The 18,797-nt window shown below is 64.0% G+C and overlaps 6 pseudogenes; all 6 read left to right on the top strand.

Moving 5' to 3' along the window:
* Positions 1–552: 552 nt before the first annotated feature.
* On the top strand, positions 553–661 carry LOC142872627 (uncharacterized; annotated as a pseudogene).
* Positions 662–4,122: 3,461 nt separating this feature from the next.
* On the top strand, positions 4,123–4,231 carry LOC142872626 (uncharacterized; annotated as a pseudogene).
* A 3,458-nt stretch (positions 4,232–7,689) lies between these two features.
* Positions 7,690–7,798, top strand: LOC142872625 (uncharacterized; annotated as a pseudogene).
* A 3,465-nt stretch (positions 7,799–11,263) lies between these two features.
* Positions 11,264–11,382, top strand: LOC142872589 (uncharacterized; annotated as a pseudogene).
* Positions 11,383–14,836: 3,454 nt separating this feature from the next.
* On the top strand, positions 14,837–14,945 carry LOC142872624 (uncharacterized; annotated as a pseudogene).
* A 3,450-nt stretch (positions 14,946–18,395) lies between these two features.
* Positions 18,396–18,514, top strand: LOC142872608 (uncharacterized; annotated as a pseudogene).
* Positions 18,515–18,797: the final 283 nt, after the last annotated feature.

Raw genomic sequence — 18,797 nt, 5'->3', positions numbered from 1 at the left:
ATGGGACACATCCCGAGAGAGAGAGAGACGCCCCATACACTCGCTCCCCTCCCCCCGTGCGCTGTGCCCCAGCCCTGGCCCGGGGGAACAGGCGGCCGCCCGGCCACAGGGTGGGGGGAGCAGCTGAAAGGGGTTGTGGGGGAGGGCGGCCCCTGGCTGGGGTCAAAGGGCGAGCGCCCCGCCCGCCCGTGCGCAGTCAGCGGCGCTGGGGGTGGGGGCGGGGAGGTGAAGGAGGGAAGGCGAGGAGAGGAGGGGGGCTGGAAGGTCTCCACCTTGGCGGGTCCAGCCGTGGAGGCGCATCTTGTGTGAGTGTGAGTGAGCGACTGAGTGTGAGTGTGTGTGTATAGAGAGACAGCCCCCAACCCCGGCCCGCCGCTCCCTGCCCGCCCCGCCTGTCACCCCCGTCCCTGGGAGCCCGCCGGACCCGGCCGGCGAACTCAACAGGACCGGCCCGGCGCGGGTCAGCGCCGGCGCGGGGCCTGGGGCGGGAGGAGGCGGCGGGGAAGCGCAGAGAGGCTCCGCTTCTTGAGCGGGGCAGGGGCGCCCTCCGCCGTCCACGGCCACACCACCCCGAACGCGCCCGATCTCGGAAGCTAAGCAGGGTCGGGCCTGGTTAGAACTTGGATGGGAGACCGCCCGGGAATACCGGGTGCCGTAGGCTTCTTCTTCTTCTTCTTTTTTTTTTTTTGCCTCTGGTTCTGTCGCGTTTCTGGGAGTGCGGGGGCGGCCCCGGGTGGGGGTGACCCCCACCCTCAGCGCCCGCCGCGGTGCCTGGCGCCCCAGCCCGCACTGTGGGGCCTCCTCTTGTCCCGAGCCGCGACACCGCCGCCACGCGGCAGCATGCGTGGCTTCTGGACTGTCAGGTCTCAGACCAAAGGTCTGCTCTGTGGGAACCGACACGCTGGAGGAAACCTTGAGAGTCTGAGAGGGGAGGGAGTTGCAGAAGAAGGCCAGGATGTCATTTTGAGGGAGTATGTGACCAGAACTCGTCCCGTTGCTTTTGGGGTTTATGGGCTACACGCAGGAATCTTTGGTGGTGGCACCTGATGTTGGGGGATCCGGAGTCACACCCAGACCTGCTCCACAGGCCTCCTTTGACTTTTCTCTTCGGATTCATTATTTTTAAAAAGTGTCTCTTATCTCTAGTATTGCATTTTCTTTTCTCTCTCTTTTCAAGCAGATGATGGGAGTCCAAGTATTAAGGTGACATGTGTTGCCCGTGCCCCCCTACCCCCTGTGTTCTTATTCATTTACCTCTCATGTTGTTCCAGCGTATTGTGGGGGCACCAATGTTAAGGTCGGGTACATCGCCCTCTCCCCGCCACCCCTCTCGGGTCAGAGCTTCAAGTGCGCCCATCCCCCAGTGGGTGCGCACCCACCCCGTTCCTAAGGGATGTGTATGCCCATCCCCTCCCCACGCCCGCCCGACACCCACCCGATGAAGGTGATTCCTCTGTGTCCACTTAGGTGTCCATCGGTTCGTACCCATTTGCCGGTGAGCGCGAGCACGTGGTGCTCGTGTGTCCATTCTTGGGATACCTGGCTTACTGGAACGGGTTCCAGCTCTGGCCAGGAGAACCACGAGAGGTGCCCTCTCACCGCTGTTCCTCACAGCCGAATAGCACTCCGTGGTGTCCACGCGCCACATTTTATTGACGCACTCGTGGGTCGATGGGCACTCGGGTCACTTCCAGGTCTTTGCGATTGTGACTTGTGCCCTGACTCTAACCCTAACCCTTACCCAGCCCGTCTCCTCCTCGGCCCCTGCCTGACTGACTCCTTCCCGCCCGGCCTGTCACCTGTCACCTGTCACCGTCCTCGGCCCCTGCCTGACGGGGCTCCTCCGTCGCCTGGGCCTTCCAAGGGCTTGGTGTGGACGCTGCTTCCAGGACGCCCTCCCAGGAACCCGGTAGCAGGGTGGCCGCAGCGTCTCGCGCAACCCAACCGTCCGCCTGCCGCCCTCGCTAAGTGGCCTGCGGGGGACGTGCTCCCGCTGTGCCGCGGGGGCCCAGCCTGGTGTCTTCTCTGAGGCCCCGCGGCTGCCACTCCCCGCAAGGGGGGAGCCGCGGAGGTGGGGACCGGCTCCTCATGGGGACGTACACCCAGCTCTCCACGTCGGATTCCGGGGCTCTCTGTCCTGCCAGAAGGCCCAGCTGGCCTGCGGGTCCTTAGAGTGGCAAAAACATCCGAAAACTGAGATTGAGGGTCCGGTGGGTGTCTGCACTTTTGTGCTGGGCACCCCAGGGAGGCCCGGGGGCTGGCTGGACAACGCGGTCTGCTGGGCTGGGGGGGGGGTTTGGAGGAGCAACTGATGCCCTTTGCACTTTGGGTAGCAAGTGTCTGAGGTGTCTCTGGGCCCTGCGCCATGTGGGGGCGGGGGCGGGGGCAGGGTGGGAGGAGGAGGAGGAGGAGGAGGAGGAGGAGGAGGAGGAGGAGGAGGAGGAGGCGGGAAGGGCCGTGGCCTGCAGTCGTGTTCCCCGGGGTGGCACAGCATGTGGCTTCTTCCACGGGCTGCTTGGCCTGGGCTCCCTGCACCTGGGCCTTTGGAGGACTGGCCCTGTGCTTGCCAACACTTCCTGCAGGGACCCAGAGCTGGGAGGTTGCATCTCTCAGCCCTGGGTCGGGCAGAGCCCCAGCGGGCCATGCCCACAACCTCTCTCAGCACGGGTCCCCCAGAAGGCTCCTTTGGGACCAGGATTCTCTTGCGGGTGACTCTTTAAGGTCTGGCCCCTGGATGGAGGGGCACCAGGAGTAGAGGAGCAGGAAGGGGAAGGGGGTGGCCATGCGAGGGGACACTTTCAGGCCAAGTCCCAGCTTCAGCCTGATCCTCCTAGGAACCCCGGGGTGGACATCACACCTCCTGGTTGCCCCGCTCTGAGACAAGGAGCCGGGCTTCGCATTCCCACAGCAGCCAGTCGTGGGCTGAGGACACCTGGGGCGTTGGGAACTCCCTGGCTTCTCCTTGGTTTAACATCTGGAGCTGCTTGGGAATTGTGCCGCCACACACACCCGAGTGCAGGTGTCTTCTGCACAGACTGCGGGCCTCGCTCTTCTGAATGCCGCTAGCTCGCCACCCACCCACGGGTGAACCTGGTCAGGGTGCTTTCTCTCAGGGGCAGACTCTGATCCGGGCGGGCTACCGGTGTGTCTCTGTTTGCTCCTTTCTTTCTTCCATTTCGGGAAAGGCTTCCCTACTGGGTGTGGAAATCTCCTATGCCTTTCCTCGCCTATTCTGTCAGCTTTCAAATTCTCTTTCAGTTGCCACCCTCACAGATGGATTAGGAAACTCTTTCCGGTGCACTCATTAGTGAAATGACCTCAATGACGCTGGAATCCAATATCTAATCGCCGATTGTTAGCGAGTCCACACGCCAGGGTGGTCGGGGTCCAATGCAGCCCCGGCCAGGCCCAGGCCCCTTGGACTGGGCCACAGGAGGACACAGAGGAGGGTCCCGGCCCCCACGAAGCGGTGCCGGCAGTTCTCCAAGGGCTCGGGGGTTTTCCAGAGGGAGGAGATGGAGGGGACTGATTTCTTCAGCGCCCCACAAACCACGCCACCCCACCCCACCCATGGGACACATCCCGAGAGAGAGAGAGACGCCCCATACACTCGCTCCCCTCCCCCCGTGCGCTGTGCCCCAGCCCTGGCCCGGGGGAACAGGCGGCCGCCCGGCCACAGGGTGGGGGGAGCAGCTGAAAGGGGTTGTGGGGGAGGGCGGCCCCTGGCTGGGGTCAAAGGGCGAGCGCCCCGCCCGCCCGTGCGCAGTCAGCGGCGCTGGGGGTGGGGGCGGGGAGGTGAAGGAGGGAAGGCGAGGAGAGGAGGGGGGCTGGAAGGTCTCCACCTTGGCGGGTCCAGCCGTGGAGGCGCATCTTGTGTGAGTGTGAGTGAGCGACTGAGTGTGAGTGTGTGTGTATAGAGAGACAGCCCCCAACCCCGGCCCGCCGCTCCCTGCCCGCCCCGCCTGTCACCCCCGTCCCTGGGAGCCCGCCGGACCCGGCCGGCGAACTCAACAGGACCGGCCCGGCGCGGGTCAGCGCCGGCGCGGGGCCTGGGGCGGGAGGAGGTGGCGGGGAAGCGCAGAGAGGCTCCGCTTCTTGAGCGGGGCAGGGGCGCCCTCCGCCGTCCACGGCCACACCACCCCGAACGCGCCCGATCTCGGAAGCTAAGCAGGGTCGGGCCTGGTTAGAACTTGGATGGGAGACCGCCCGGGAATACCGGGTGCCGTAGGCTTCTTCTTCTTCTTTTTTTTTTTTTGCCTCTGGTTCTGTCGCGTTTCTGGGAGTGCGGGGGCGGCCCCGGGTGGGGGTGACCCCCACCCTCAGCGCCCGCCGCGGTGCCTGGCGCCCCAGCCCGCACTGTGGGGCCTCCTCTTGTCCCGAGCCGCGACACCGCCGCCACGCGGCAGCATGCGTGGCTTCTGGACTGTCAGGTCTCAGACCAAAGGTCTGCTCTGTGGGAACCGACACGCTGGAGGAAACCTTGAGAGTCTGAGAGGGGAGGGAGTTGCAGAAGAAGGCCAGGATGTCATTTTGAGGGAGTATGTGACCAGAACTCGTCCCGTTGCTTTTGGGGTTTATGGGCTACACGCAGGAATCTTTGGTGGTGGCACCTGATGTTGGGGGATCCGGAGTCACACCCAGACCTGCTCCACAGGCCTCCTTTGACTTTTCTCTTCGGATTCATTATTTTTAAAAAGTGTCTCTTATCTCTAGTATTGCATTTTCTTTTCTCTCTCTTTTCAAGCAGATGATGGGAGTCCAAGTATTAAGGTGACATGTGTTGCCCGTGCCCCCCTACCCCCTGTGTTCTTATTCATTTACCTCTCATGTTGTTCCAGCGTATTGTGGGGGCACCAATGTTAAGGTCGGGTACATCGCCCTCTCCCCGCCACCCCTCTCGGGTCAGAGCTTCAAGTGCGCCCATCCCCCAGTGGGTGCGCACCCACCCCGTTCCTAAGGGATGTGTATGCCCATCCCCTCCCCACGCCCGCCCGACACCCACCCGATGAAGGTGATTCCTCTGTGTCCACTTAGGTGTCCATCGGTTCGTACCCATTTGCCGGTGAGCGCGAGCACGTGGTGCTCGTGTGTCCATTCTTGGGATACCTGGCTTACTGGAACGGGTTCCAGCTCTGGCCAGGAGAACCACGAGAGGTGCCCTCTCACCGCTGTTCCTCACAGCCGAATAGCACTCCGTGGTGTCCACGCGCCACATTTTATTGACGCACTCGTGGGTCGATGGGCACTCGGGTCACTTCCAGGTCTTTGCGATTGTGACTTGTGCCCTGACTCTAACCCTAACCCTTACCCAGCCCGTCTCCTCCTCGGCCCCTGCCTGACTGACTCCTTCCCGCCCGGCCTGTCACCTGTCACCTGTCACCGTCCTCGGCCCCTGCCTGACGGGGCTCCTCCGTCGCCTGGGCCTTCCAAGGGCTTGGTGTGGACGCTGCTTCCAGGACGCCCTCCCAGGAACCCGGTAGCAGGGTGGCCGCAGCGTCTCGCGCAACCCAACCGTCCGCCTGCCGCCCTCGCTAAGTGGCCTGCGGGGGACGTGCTCCCGCTGTGCCGCGGGGGCCCAGCCTGGTGTCTTCTCTGAGGCCCCGCGGCTGCCACTCCCCGCAAGGGGGGAGCCGCGGAGGTGGGGACCGGCTCCTCATGGGGACGTACACCCAGCTCTCCACGTCGGATTCCGGGGCTCTCTGTCCTGCCAGAAGGCCCAGCTGGCCTGCGGGTCCTTAGAGTGGCAAAAACATCCGAAAACTGAGATTGAGGGTCCGGTGGGTGTCTGCACTTTTGTGCTGGGCACCCCAGGGAGGCCCGGGGGCTGGCTGGACAACGCGGTCTGCTGGGCTGGGGGGGGGGTTTGGAGGAGCAACTGATGCCCTTTGCACTTTGGGTAGCAAGTGTCTGAGGTGTCTCTGGGCCCTGCGCCATGTGGGGGCGGGGGCGGGGGCAGGGTGGGAGGAGGAGGAGGAGGAGGAGGAGGAGGAGGAGGAGGAGGAGGAGGAGGAGGCGGGAAGGGCCGTGGCCTGCAGTCGTGTTCCCCGGGGTGGCACAGCATGTGGCTTCTTCCACGGGCTGCTTGGCCTGGGCTCCCTGCACCTGGGCCTTTGGAGGACTGGCCCTGTGCTTGCCAACACTTCCTGCAGGGACCCAGAGCTGGGAGGTTGCATCTCTCAGCCCTGGGTCGGGCAGAGCCCCAGCGGGCCATGCCCACAACCTCTCTCAGCACGGGTCCCCCAGAAGGCTCCTTTGGGACCAGGATTCTCTTGCGGGTGACTCTTTAAGGTCTGGCCCCTGGATGGAGGGGCACCAGGAGTAGAGGAGCAGGAAGGGGAAGGGGGTGGCCATGCGAGGGGACACTTTCAGGCCAAGTCCCAGCTTCAGCCTGATCCTCCTAGGAACCCCGGGGTGGACATCACACCTCCTGGTTGCCCCGCTCTGAGACAAGGAGCCGGGCTTCGCATTCCCACAGCAGCCAGTCGTGGGCTGAGGACACCTGGGGCGTTGGGAACTCCCTGGCTTCTCCTTGGTTTAACATCTGGAGCTGCTTGGGAATTGTGCCGCCACACACACCCGAGTGCAGGTGTCTTCTGCACAGACTGCGGGCCTCGCTCTTCTGAATGCCGCTAGCTCGCCACCCACCCACGGGTGAACCTGGTCAGGGTGCTTTCTCTCAGGGGCAGACTCTGATCCGGGCGGGCTACCGGTGTGTCTCTGTTTGCTCCTTTCTTTCTTCCATTTCGGGAAAGGCTTCCCTACTGGGTGTGGAAATCTCCTATGCCTTTCCTCGCCTATTCTGTCAGCTTTCAAATTCTCTTTCAGTTGCCACCCTCACAGATGGATTAGGAAACTCTTTCCGGTGCACTCATTAGTGAAATGACCTCAATGACGCTGGAATCCAATATCTAATCGCCGATTGTTAGCGAGTCCACACGCCAGGGTGGTCGGGGTCCAATGCAGCCCCGGCCAGGCCCAGGCCCCTTGGACTGGGCCACAGGAGGACACAGAGGAGGGTCCCGGCCCCCACGAAGCGGTGCCGGCAGTTCTCCAAGGGCTCGGGGGTTTTCCAGAGGGAGGAGATGGAGGGGACTGATTTCTTCAGCGCCCCACAAACCACGCCACCCCACCCCACCCATGGGACACATCCCGAGAGAGAGAGAGACGCCCCATACACTCGCTCCCCTCCCCCCGTGCGCTGTGCCCCAGCCCTGGCCCGGGGGAACAGGCGGCCGCCCTACCACAGGGTGGGGGGAGCAGCTGAAAGGGGTTGTGGGGGAGGGCGGCCCCTGGCTGGGGTCAAAGGGCGAGCGCCCCGCCCGCCCGTGCGCAGTCAGCGGCGCTGGGGGTGGGGGCGGGGAGGTGAAGGAGGCCAGGCGAGGAGAGGAGGGGGGCTGGAAGGTCTCCACCTTGGCGGGTCCAGCCGTGGAGGCGCATCTTGTGTGAGTGTGAGTGAGAGACTGAGTGTGAGTGTGTGTGTATAGAGAGACAGCCCCCAACCCCGGCCCGCCGCTCCCTGCCCGCCCCGCCTGTCACCCCCGTCCCTGGGAGCCCGCCGGACCCGGCCGGCGAACTCAACAGGCCCGGCCCGGCGCGGGTCAGCGCCGGCGCGGGGCCTGGGGCGGGAGGAGGCGGCGGGGAAGCGCAGAGAGGCTCCGCTTCTTGAGCGGGGCAGGGGCGCCCTCCGCCGTCCACGGCCACACCACCCCGAACGCGCCCGATCTCGGAAGCTAAGCAGGGTCGGGCCTGGTTAGAACTTGGATGGGAGACCGCCCGGGAATACCGGGTGCCGTAGGCTTCTTCTTCTTCTTCTTTTTTTTTTTTTGCCTCTGGTTCTGTCGCGTTTCTGGGAGTGCGGGGGCGGCCCCGGGTGGGGGTGACCCCCACCCTCAGCGCCCGCCGCGGTGCCTGGCGCCCCAGCCCGCACTGTGGGGCCTCCTCTTGTCCCGAGCCGCGACACCGCCGCCACGCGGCAGCATGCGTGGCTTCTGGACTGTCAGGTCTCAGACCAAAGGTCTGCTCTGTGGGAACCGACACGCTGGAGGAAACCTTGAGAGTCTGAGAGGGGAGGGAGTTGCAGAAGAAGGCCAGGATGTCATTTTGAGGGAGTATGTGACCAGAACTCGTCCCGTTGCTTTTGGGGTTCTATGGGCTACACGCAGGAATCTTTGGTGGTGGCACCTGATGTTGGGGTATCCGGAGTCACACCCAGACCTGCTCCACAGGCCTCCTTTGACTTTTCTCTTCGGATTCATTATTTTTAAAAAGTGTCTCTTATCTCTAGTATTGCATTTTCTTTTCTCTCTCTTTTCAAGCAGATGATGGGAGTCCAAGTATTAAGGTGACATGTGTTGCCCGTGCCCCCCTACCCCCTGTGTTCTTATTCATTTACCTCTCATGTTGTTCCAGCGTATTGTGGGGGCACCAATGTTAAGGTCGGGTACATCGCCCTCTCCCCGCCTCCCCCCTCGGGTCAGAGCTTCAAGTGCGCCCATCCCCCAGTGGGTGCGCACCCACCCCGTTCCTAAGGGATGTGTATGCCCATCCCCTCCCCACGCCCGCCCGACACCCACCCGATGAAGGTGATTCCTCTGTGTCCACTTAGGTGTCCATCGGTTCGTACCCATTTGCCGGTGAGCGCGAGCACGTGGTGCTCGTGTGTCCATTCTTGGGATACCTGGCTTACTGGAACGGGTTCCAGCTCTGGCCAGGAGAACCACGAGAGGTGCCCTCTCACCGCTGTTCCTCACAGCCGAATAGCACTCCGTGGTGTCCACGCGCCACATTTTATTGACGCACTCGTGGGTCGATGGGCACTCGGGTCACTTCCAGGTCTTTGCGATTGTGACTTGTGCCCTGACTCTAACCCTAACCCTTACCCAGCCCGTCTCCTCCTCGGCCCCTGCCTGACTGACTCCTTCCCGCCCGGCCTGTCACCTGTCACCTGTCACCGTCCTCGGCCCCTGCCTGACGGGGCTCCTCCGTCGCCTGGGCCTTCCAAGGGCTTGGTGTGGACGCTGCTTCCAGGACGCCCTCCCAGGAACCCGGTAGCAGGGTGGCCGCAGCGTCTCGCGCAACCCAACCGTCCGCCTGCCGCCCTCGCTAAGTGGCCTGCGGGGGACGTGCTCCCGCTGTGCCGCGGGGGCCCAGCCTGGTGTCTTCTCTGAGGCCCCGCGGCTGCCACTCCCCGCAAGGGGGGAGCCGCGGAGGTGGGGACCGGCTCCTCATGGGGACGTACACCCAGCTCTCCACGTCGGATTCCGGGGCTCTCTGTCCTGCCAGAAGGCCCAGCTGGCCTGCGGGTCCTTAGAGTGGCAAAAACATCCGAAAACTGAGATTGAGGGTCCGGTGGGTGTCTGCACTTTTGTGCTGGGCACCCCAGGGAGGCCCGGGGGCTGGCTGGACAACGCGGTCTGCTGGGCTGGGGGGGGGGGTTTGGAGGAGCAACTGATGCCCTTTGCACTTTGGGTAGCAAGTGTCTGAGGTGTCTCTGGGCCCTGCGCCATGTGGGGGCGGGGGCGGGGGCAGGGTGGGAGGAGGAGGAGGAGGAGGAGGAGGAGGAGGAGGCGGGAAGGGCCGTGGCCTGCAGTCGTGTTCCCCGGGGTGGCACAGCATGTGGCTTCTTCCACGGGCTGCTTGGCCTGGGCTCCCTGCACCTGGGCCTTTGGAGGACTGGCCCTGTGCTTGCCAACACTTCCTGCAGGGACCCAGAGCTGGGAGGTTGCATCTCTCAGCCCTGGGTCGGGCAGAGCCCCAGCGGGCCATGCCCACAACCTCTCTCAGCACGGGTCCCCCAGAAGGCTCCTTTGGGACCAGGATTCTCTTGCGGGTGACTCTTTAAGGTCTGGCCCCTGGATGGAGGGGCACCAGGAGTAGAGGAGCAGGAAGGGGAAGGGGGTGGCCATGCGAGGGGACACTTTCAGGCCAAGTCCCAGCTTCAGCCTGATCCTCCTAGGAACCCCGGGGTGGACATCACACCTCCTGGTTGCCCCGCTCTGAGACAAGGAGCCGGGCTTCGCATTCCCACAGCAGCCAGTCGTGGGCTGAGGACACCTGGGGCGTTGGGAACTCCCTGGCTTCTCCTTGGTTTAACATCTGGAGCTGCTTGGGAATTGTGCCGCCACACACACCCGAGTGCAGGTGTCTTCTGCACAGACTGCGGGCCTCGCTCTTCTGAATGCCGCTAGCTCGCCACCCACCCACGGGTGAACCTGGTCAGGGTGCTTTCTCTCAGGGGCAGACTCTGATCCGGGCGGGCTACCGGTGTGTCTCTGTTTGCTCCTTTCTTTCTTCCATTTCGGGAAAGGCTTCCCTACTGGGTGTGGAAATCTCCTATGCCTTTCCTCGCCTATTCTGTCAGCTTTCAAATTCTCTTTCAGTTGCCACCCTCACAGATGGATTAGGAAACTCTTTCCGGTGCACTCATTAGTGAAATGACCTCAATGACGCTGGAATCCAATATCTAATCGCCGATTGTTAGCGAGTCCACACGCCAGGGTGGTTGGGGTCCAATGCAGCCCCGGCCAGGCCCAGGCCCCTTGGACTGGGCCACAGGAGGACACAGAGGAGGGTCCCGGCCCCCACGGTAGCGTTGCCGGCAGTTCTCCAAGGGCTCGGGGGTTTTCCAGAGGGAGGAGATGGAGGGGACTGATTTCTTCAGCGCCCCACAAACCACGCCACCCCACCCCACCCATGGGACACATCCCGAGAGAGAGAGAGAGAGAGAGAGAGAGAGAGAGACGCCCCATACACTCGCTCCCCTCCCCCGTGCGCTGTGCCCCAGCCCTGGCCCGGGGGAACAGGCGGCCGCCCGGCCACAGGGTGGGGGGAGCAGCTGAAAGGGGTTGTGGGGGAGGGCGGCCCCTGGCTGGGGTCAAAGGGCGAGCGCCCCGCCCGCCCGTGCGCAGTCAGCGGCGCTGGGGGTGGGGGCGGGGAGGTGAAGGAGGCCAGGCGAGGAGAGGAGGGGGGCTGGAAGGTCTCCACCTTGGCGGGTCCAGCCGTGGAGGCGCATCTTGTGTGAGTGTGAGTGAGAGACTGAGTGTGAGTGTGTGTGTATAGAGAGACAGCCCCCAACCCCGGCCCGCCGCTCCCTGCCCGCCCCGCCTGTCACCCCCGTCCCTGGGAGCCCGCCGGACCCGGCCGGCGAACTCAACAGGCCCGGCCCGGCGCGGGTCAGCGCCGGCGCGGGGCCTGGGGCGGGAGGAGGCGGCGGGGAAGCGCAGAGAGGCTCCGCTTCTTGAGCGGGGCAGGGGCGCCCTCCGCCGTCCACGGCCACACCACCCCGAACGCGCCCGATCCCGTCTGGTCTCGGAAGCTAAGCAGGGTCGGGCCTGGTTAGAACTTGGATGGGAGACCGCCCGGGAATACCGGGTGCCGTAGGCTTCTTCTTCTTCTTCTTTTTTTTTTTTGCCTCTGGTTCTGTCGCGTTTCTGGGAGTGCGGGGGCGGCCCCGGGTGGGGGTGACCCCCACCCTCAGCGCCCGCCGCGGTGCCTGGCGCCCCAGCCCGCACTGTGGGGCCTCCTCTTGTCCCGAGCCGCGACACCGCCGCCACGCGGCAGCATGCGTGGCTTCTGGACTGTCAGGTCTCAGACCAAAGGTCTGCTCTGTGGGAACCGACACGCTGGAGGAAACCTTGAGAGTCTGAGAGGGGAGGGAGTTGCAGAAGAAGGCCAGGATGTCATTTTGAGGGAGTATGTGACCAGAACTCGTCCCGTTGCTTTTGGGGTTCTATGGGCTACACGCAGGAATCTTTGGTGGTGGCACCTGATGTTGGGGGATCCGGAGTCACACCCAGACCTGCTCCACAGGCCTCCTTTGACTTTTCTCTTCGGATTCATTATTTTTAAAAAGTGTCTCTTATCTCTAGTATTGCATTTTCTTTTCTCTCTCTTTTCAAGCAGATGATGGGAGTCCAAGTATTAAGGTGACATGTGTTGCCCGTGCCCCCCTACCCCCTGTGTTCTTATTCATTTACCTCTCATGTTGTTCCAGCGTATTGTGGGGGCACCAATGTTAAGGTCGGGTACATCGCCCTCTCCCCGCCTCCCCCCTCGGGTCAGAGCTTCAAGTGCGCCCATCCCCCAGTGGGTGCGCACCCACCCCGTTCCTAAGGGATGTGTATGCCCATCCCCTCCCCACGCCCGCCCGACACCCACCCGATGAAGGTGATTCCTCTGTGTCCACTTAGGTGTCCATCGGTTCGTACCCATTTGCCGGTGAGCGCGAGCACGTGGTGCTCGTGTGTCCATTCTTGGGATACCTGGCTTACTGGAACGGGTTCCAGCTCTGGCCAGGAGAACCACGAGAGGTGCCCTCTCACCGCTGTTCCTCACAGCCGAATAGCACTCCGTGGTGTCCACGCGCCACATTTTATTGACGCACTCGTGGGTCGATGGGCACTCGGGTCACTTCCAGGTCTTTGCGATTGTGACTTGTGCCCTGACTCTAACCCTAACCCTTACCCAGCCCGTCTCCTCCTCGGCCCCTGCCTGACTGACTCCTTCCCGCCCGGCCTGTCACCTGTCACCTGTCACCGTCCTCGGCCCCTGCCTGACGGGGCTCCTCCGTCGCCTGGGCCTTCCAAGGGCTTGGTGTGGACGCTGCTTCCAGGACGCCCTCCCAGGAACCCGGTAGCAGGGTGGCCGCAGCGTCTCGCGCAACCCAACCGTCCGCCTGCCGCCCTCGCTAAGTGGCCTGCGGGGGACGTGCTCCCGCTGTGCCGCGGGGGCCCAGCCTGGTGTCTTCTCTGAGGCCCCGCGGCTGCCACTCCCCGCAAGGGGGGAGCCGCGGAGGTGGGGACCGGCTCCTCATGGGGACGTACACCCAGCTCTCCACGTCGGATTCCGGGGCTCTCTGTCCTGCCAGAAGGCCCAGCTGGCCTGCGGGTCCTTAGAGTGGCAAAAACATCCGAAAACTGAGATTGAGGGTCCGGTGGGTGTCTGCACTTTTGTGCTGGGCACCCCAGGGAGGCCCGGGGGCTGGCTGGACAACGCGGTCTGCTGGGCTGGGGGGGGGGTTTGGAGGAGCAACTGATGCCCTTTGCACTTTGGGTAGCAAGTGTCTGAGGTGTCTCTGGGCCCTGCGCCATGTGGGGGCGGGGGCGGGGGCAGGGTGGGAGGAGGAGGAGGAGGAGGAGGAGGAGGAGGAGGAGGAGGAGGAGGCGGGAAGGGCCGTGGCCTGCAGTCGTGTTCCCCGGGGTGGCACAGCATGTGGCTTCTTCCACGGGCTGCTTGGCCTGGGCTCCCTGCACCTGGGCCTTTGGAGGACTGGCCCTGTGCTTGCCAACACTTCCTGCAGGGACCCAGAGCTGGGAGGTTGCATCTCTCAGCCCTGGGTCGGGCAGAGCCCCAGCGGGCCATGCCCACAACCTCTCTCAGCACGGGTCCCCCAGAAGGCTCCTTTGGGACCAGGATTCTCTTGCGGGTGACTCTTTAAGGTCTGGCCCCTGGATGGAGGGGCACCAGGAGTAGAGGAGCAGGAAGGGGAAGGGGGTGGCCATGCGAGGGGACACTTTCAGGCCAAGTCCCAGCTTCAGCCTGATCCTCCTAGGAACCCCGGGGTGGACATCACACCTCCTGGTTGCCCCGCTCTGAGACAAGGAGCCGGGCTTCGCATTCCCACAGCAGCCAGTCGTGGGCTGAGGACACCTGGGGCGTTGGGAACTCCCTGGCTTCTCCTTGGTTTAACATCTGGAGCTGCTTGGGAATTGTGCCGCCACACACACCCGAGTGCAGGTGTCTTCTGCACAGACTGCGGGCCTCGCTCTTCTGAATGCCGCTAGCTCGCCACCCACCCACGGGTGAACCTGGTCAGGGTGCTTTCTCTCAGGGGCAGACTCTGATCCGGGCGGGCTACCGGTGTGTCTCTGTTTGCTCCTTTCTTTCTTCCATTTCGGGAAAGGCTTCCCTACTGGGTGTGGAAATCTCCTATGCCTTTCCTCGCCTATTCTGTCAGCTTTCAAATTCTCTTTCAGTTGCCACCCTCACAGATGGATTAGGAAACTCTTTCCGGTGCACTCATTAGTGAAATGACCTCAATGACGCTGGAATCCAATATCTAATCGCCGATTGTTAGCGAGTCCACACGCCAGGGTGGTTGGGGTCCAATGCAGCCCCGGCCAGGCCCAGGCCCCTTGGACTGGGCCACAGGAGGACACAGAGGAGGGTCCCGGCCCCCACGAAGCGGTGCCGGCAGTTCTCCAAGGGCTCGGGGGTTTTCCAGAGGGAGGAGATGGAGGGGACTGATTTCTTCAGCGCCCCACAAACCACGCCACCCCACCCCACCCATGGGACACATCCCGAGAGAGAGAGAGACGCCCCATACACTCGCTCCCCTCCCCCGTGCGCTGTGCCCCAGCCCTGGCCCGGGGGAACAGGCGGCCGCCCGGCCACAGGGTGGGGGGAGCAGCTGAAAGGGGTTGTGGGGGAGGGCGGCCCCTGGCTGGGGTCAAAGGGCGAGCGCCCCGCCCGCCCGCGCGCAGTCAGCGGCGCTGGGGGTGGGGGCGGGGAGGTGAAGGAGGCCAGGCGAGGAGAGGAGGGGGGCTGGAAGGTCTCCACCTTGGCGGGTCCAGCCGTGGAGGCGCATCTTGTGTGAGTGTGAGTGAGAGACTGAGTGTGAGTGTGTGTGTATAGAGAGACAGCCCCCAACCCCGGCCCGCCGCTCCCTGCCCGCCCCGCCTGTCACCCCCGTCCCTGGGAGCCCGCCGGACCCGGCCGGCGAACTCAACAGGCCCGGCCCGGCGCGGGTCAGCGCCGGCGCGGGGCCTGGGGCGGGAGGAGGCGGCGGGGAAGCGCAGAGAGGCTCCGCTTCTTGAGCGGGGCAGGGGCGCCCTCCGCCGTCCACGGCCACACCACCCCGAACGCGCCCGATCTCGGAAGCTAAGCAGGGTCGGGCCTGGTTAGAACTTGGATGGGAGACCGCCCGGGAATACCGGGTGCCGTAGGCTTCTTCTTCTTCTTCTTTTTTTTTTTTTTGCCTCTGGTTCTGTCGCGTTTCTGGGAGTGCGGGGGCGGCCCCGGGTGGGGGTGACCCCCACCCTCAGCGCCCGCCGCGGTGCCTGGCGCCCCAGCCCGCACTGTGGGGCCTCCTCTTGTCCCGAGCCGCGACACCGCCGCCACGCGGCAGCATGCGTGGCTTCTGGACTGTCAGGTCTCAGACCAAAGGTCTGCTCTGTGGGAACCGACACGCTGGAGGAAACCTTGAGAGTCTGAGAGGGGAGGGAGTTGCAGAAGAAGGCCAGGATGTCATTTTGAGGGAGTATGTGACCAGAACTCGTCCCGTTGCTTTTGGGGTTCTATGGGCTACACGCAGGAATCTTTGGTGGTGGCACCTGATGTTGGGGTATCCGGAGTCACACCCAGACCTGCTCCACAGGCCTCCTTTGACTTTTCTCTTCGGATTCATTATTTTTAAAAAGTGTCTCTTATCTCTAGTATTGCATTTTCTTTTCTCTCTCTTTTCAAGCAGATGATGGGAGTCCAAGTATTAAGGTGACATGTGTTGCCCGTGCCCCCCTACCCCCTGTGTTCTTATTCATTTACCTCTCATGTTGTTCCAGCGTATTGTGGGGGCACCAATGTTAAGGTCGGGTACATCGCCCTCTCCCCGCCTCCCCCCTCGGGTCAGAGCTTCAAGTGCGCCCATCCCCCAGTGGGTGCGCACCCACCCCGTTCCTAAGGGATGTGTATGCCCATCCCCTCCCCACGCCCGCCCGACACCCACCCGATGAAGGTGATTCCTCTGTGTCCACTTAGGTGTCCATCGGTTCGTACCCATTTGCCGGTGAGCGCGAGCACGTGGTGCTCGTGTGTCCATTCTTGGGATACCTGGCTTACTGGAACGGGTTCCAGCTCTGGCCAGGAGAACCACGAGAGGTGCCCTCTCACCGCTGTTCCTCACAGCCGAATAGCACTCCGTGGTGTCCACGCGCCACATTTTATTGACGCACTCGTGGGTCGATGGGCACTCGGGTCACTTCCAGGTCTTTGCGATTGTGACTTGTGCCCTGACTCTAACCCTAACCCTTACCCAGCCCGTCTCCTCCTCGGCCCCTGCCTGACTGACTCCTTCCCGCCCGGCCTGTCACCTGTCACCTGTCACCGTCCTCGGCCCCTGCCTGACGGGGCTCCTCCGTCGCCTGGGCCTTCCAAGGGCTTGGTGTGGACGCTGCTTCCAGGACGCCCTCCCAGGAACCCGGTAGCAGGGTGGCCGCAGCGTCTCGCGCAACCCAACCGTCCGCCTGCCGCCCTCGCTAAGTGGCCTGCGGGGGACGTGCTCCCGCTGTGCCGCGGGGGCCCAGCCTGGTGTCTTCTCTGAGGCCCCGCGGCTGCCACTCCCCGCAAGGGGGGAGCCGCGGAGGTGGGGACCGGCTCCTCATGGGGACGTACACCCAGCTCTCCACGTCGGATTCCGGGGCTCTCTGTCCTGCCAGAAGGCCCAGCTGGCCTGCGGGTCCTTAGAGTGGCAAAAACATCCGAAAACTGAGATTGAGGGTCCGGTGGGTGTCTGCACTTTTGTGCTGGGCACCCCAGGGAGGCCCGGGGGCTGGCTGGACAACGCGGTCTGCTGGGCTGGGGGGGGGGTTTGGAGGAGCAACTGATGCCCTTTGCACTTTGGGTAGCAAGTGTCTGAGGTGTCTCTGGGCCCTGCGCCATGTGGGGGCGGGGGCGGGGGCAGGGTGGGAGGAGGAGGAGGAGGAGGAGGAGGAGGAGGAGGAGGAGGCGGGAAGGGCCGTGGCCTGCAGTCGTGTTCCCCGGGGTGGCACAGCATGTGGCTTCTTCCACGGGCTGCTTGGCCTGGGCTCCCTGCACCTGGGCCTTTGGAGGACTGGCCCTGTGCTTGCCAACACTTCCTGCAGGGACCCAGAGCTGGGAGGTTGCATCTCTCAGCCCTGGGTCGGGCAGAGCCCCAGCGGGCCATGCCCACAACCTCTCTCAGCACGGGTCCCCCAGAAGGCTCCTTTGGGACCAGGATTCTCTTGCGGGTGACTCTTTAAGGTCTGGCCCCTGGATGGAGGGGCACCAGGAGTAGAGGAGCAGGAAGGGGAAGGGGGTGGCCATGCGAGGGGACACTTTCAGGCCAAGTCCCAGCTTCAGCCTGATCCTCCTAGGAACCCCGGGGTGGACATCACACCTCCTGGTTGCCCCGCTCTGAGACAAGGAGCCGGGCTTCGCATTCCCACAGCAGCCAGTCGTGGGCTGAGGACACCTGGGGCGTTGGGAACTCCCTGGCTTCTCCTTGGTTTAACATCTGGAGCTGCTTGGGAATTGTGCCGCCACACACACCCGAGTGCAGGTGTCTTCTGCACAGACTGCGGGCCTCGCTCTTCTGAATGCCGCTAGCTCGCCACCCACCCACGGGTGAACCTGGTCAGGGTGCTTTCTCTCAGGGGCAGACTCTGATCCGGGCGGGCTACCGGTGTGTCTCTGTTTGCTCCTTTCTTTCTTCCATTTCGGGAAAGGCTTCCCTACTGGGTGTGGAAATCTCCTATGCCTTTCCTCGCCTATTCTGTCAGCTTTCAAATTCTCTTTCAGTTGCCACCCTCACAGATGGATTAGGAAACTCTTTCCGGTGCACTCATTAGTGAAATGACCTCAATGACGCTGGAATCCAATATCTAATCGCCGATTGTTAGCGAGTCCACACGCCAGGGTGGTTGGGGTCCAATGCAGCCCCGGCCAGGCCCAGGCCCCTTGGACTGGGCCACAGGAGGACACAGAGGAGGGTCCCGGCCCCCACGAAGCGGTGCCGGCAGTTCTCCAAGGGCTCGGGGGTTTTCCAGAGGGAGGAGATGGAGGGGACTGATTTCTTCAGCGCCCCACAAACCACGCCACCCCACCCCACCCATGGGACACATCCCGAGAGAGAGAGAGACGCCCCATACACTCGCTCCCCTCCCCCGTGCGCTGTGCCCCAGCCCTGGCCCGGGGGAACAGGCGGCCGCCCGGCCACAGGGTGGGGGGAGCAGCTGAAAGGGGTTGTGGGGGAGGGCGGCCCCTGGCTGGGGTCAAAGGGCGAGCGCCCCGCCCGCCCGCGCGCAGTCAGCGGCGCTGGGGGTGGGGGCGGGGAGGTGAAGGAGGCCAGGCGAGGAGAGGAGGGGGGCTGGAAGGTCTCCACCTTGGCGGGTCCAGCCGTGGAGGCGCATCTTGTGTGAGTGTGAGTGAGAGACTGAGTGTGAGTGTGTGTGTATAGAGAGACAGCCCCCAACCCCGGCCCGCCGCTCCCTGCCCGCCCCGCCTGTCACCCCCGTCCCTGGGAGCCCGCCGGACCCGGCCGGCGAACTCAACAGGCCCGGCCCGGCGCGGGTCAGCGCCGGCGCGGGGCCTGGGGCGGGAGGAGGCGGCGGGGAAGCGCAGAGAGGCTCCGCTTCTTGAGCGGGGCAGGGGCGCCCTCCGCCGTCCACGGCCACACCACCCCGAACGCGCCCGATCCCGTCTGGTCTCGGAAGCTAAGCAGGGTCGGGCCTGGTTAGAACTTGGATGGGAGACCGCCCAGGAATACCGGGTGCCGTAGGCTTCTTCTTCTTCTTCTTTTTTTTTTTTTGCCTCTGGTTCTGTCGCGTTTCTGGGAGTGCGGGGGCGGCCCCGGGTGGGGGTGACCCCCACCCTCAGCGCCCGCCGCGGTGCCTGGCGCCCCAGCCCGCACTGTGGGGCCTCCTCTTGTCCCGAGCCGCGACACCGCCGCCACGCGGCAGCATGCGTGGCTTCTGGACTGTCAGGTCTCAGACCAAAGGTCTGCTCTGTGGGAACCGACACGCTGGAGGAAACCTTGAGAGTCTGAGAGGGGAGGGAGTTGCAGA

This window comes from Microcebus murinus, chromosome 8 (genome assembly GCF_040939455.1).
Source record: "Microcebus murinus isolate Inina chromosome 8, M.murinus_Inina_mat1.0, whole genome shotgun sequence".
Classification (NCBI taxonomy): domain Eukaryota; kingdom Metazoa; phylum Chordata; class Mammalia; order Primates; family Cheirogaleidae; genus Microcebus; species Microcebus murinus.
Note: the sequence above shows the minus strand (reverse complement) of the source record. Positions and strands in the feature narration are given on the sequence as shown.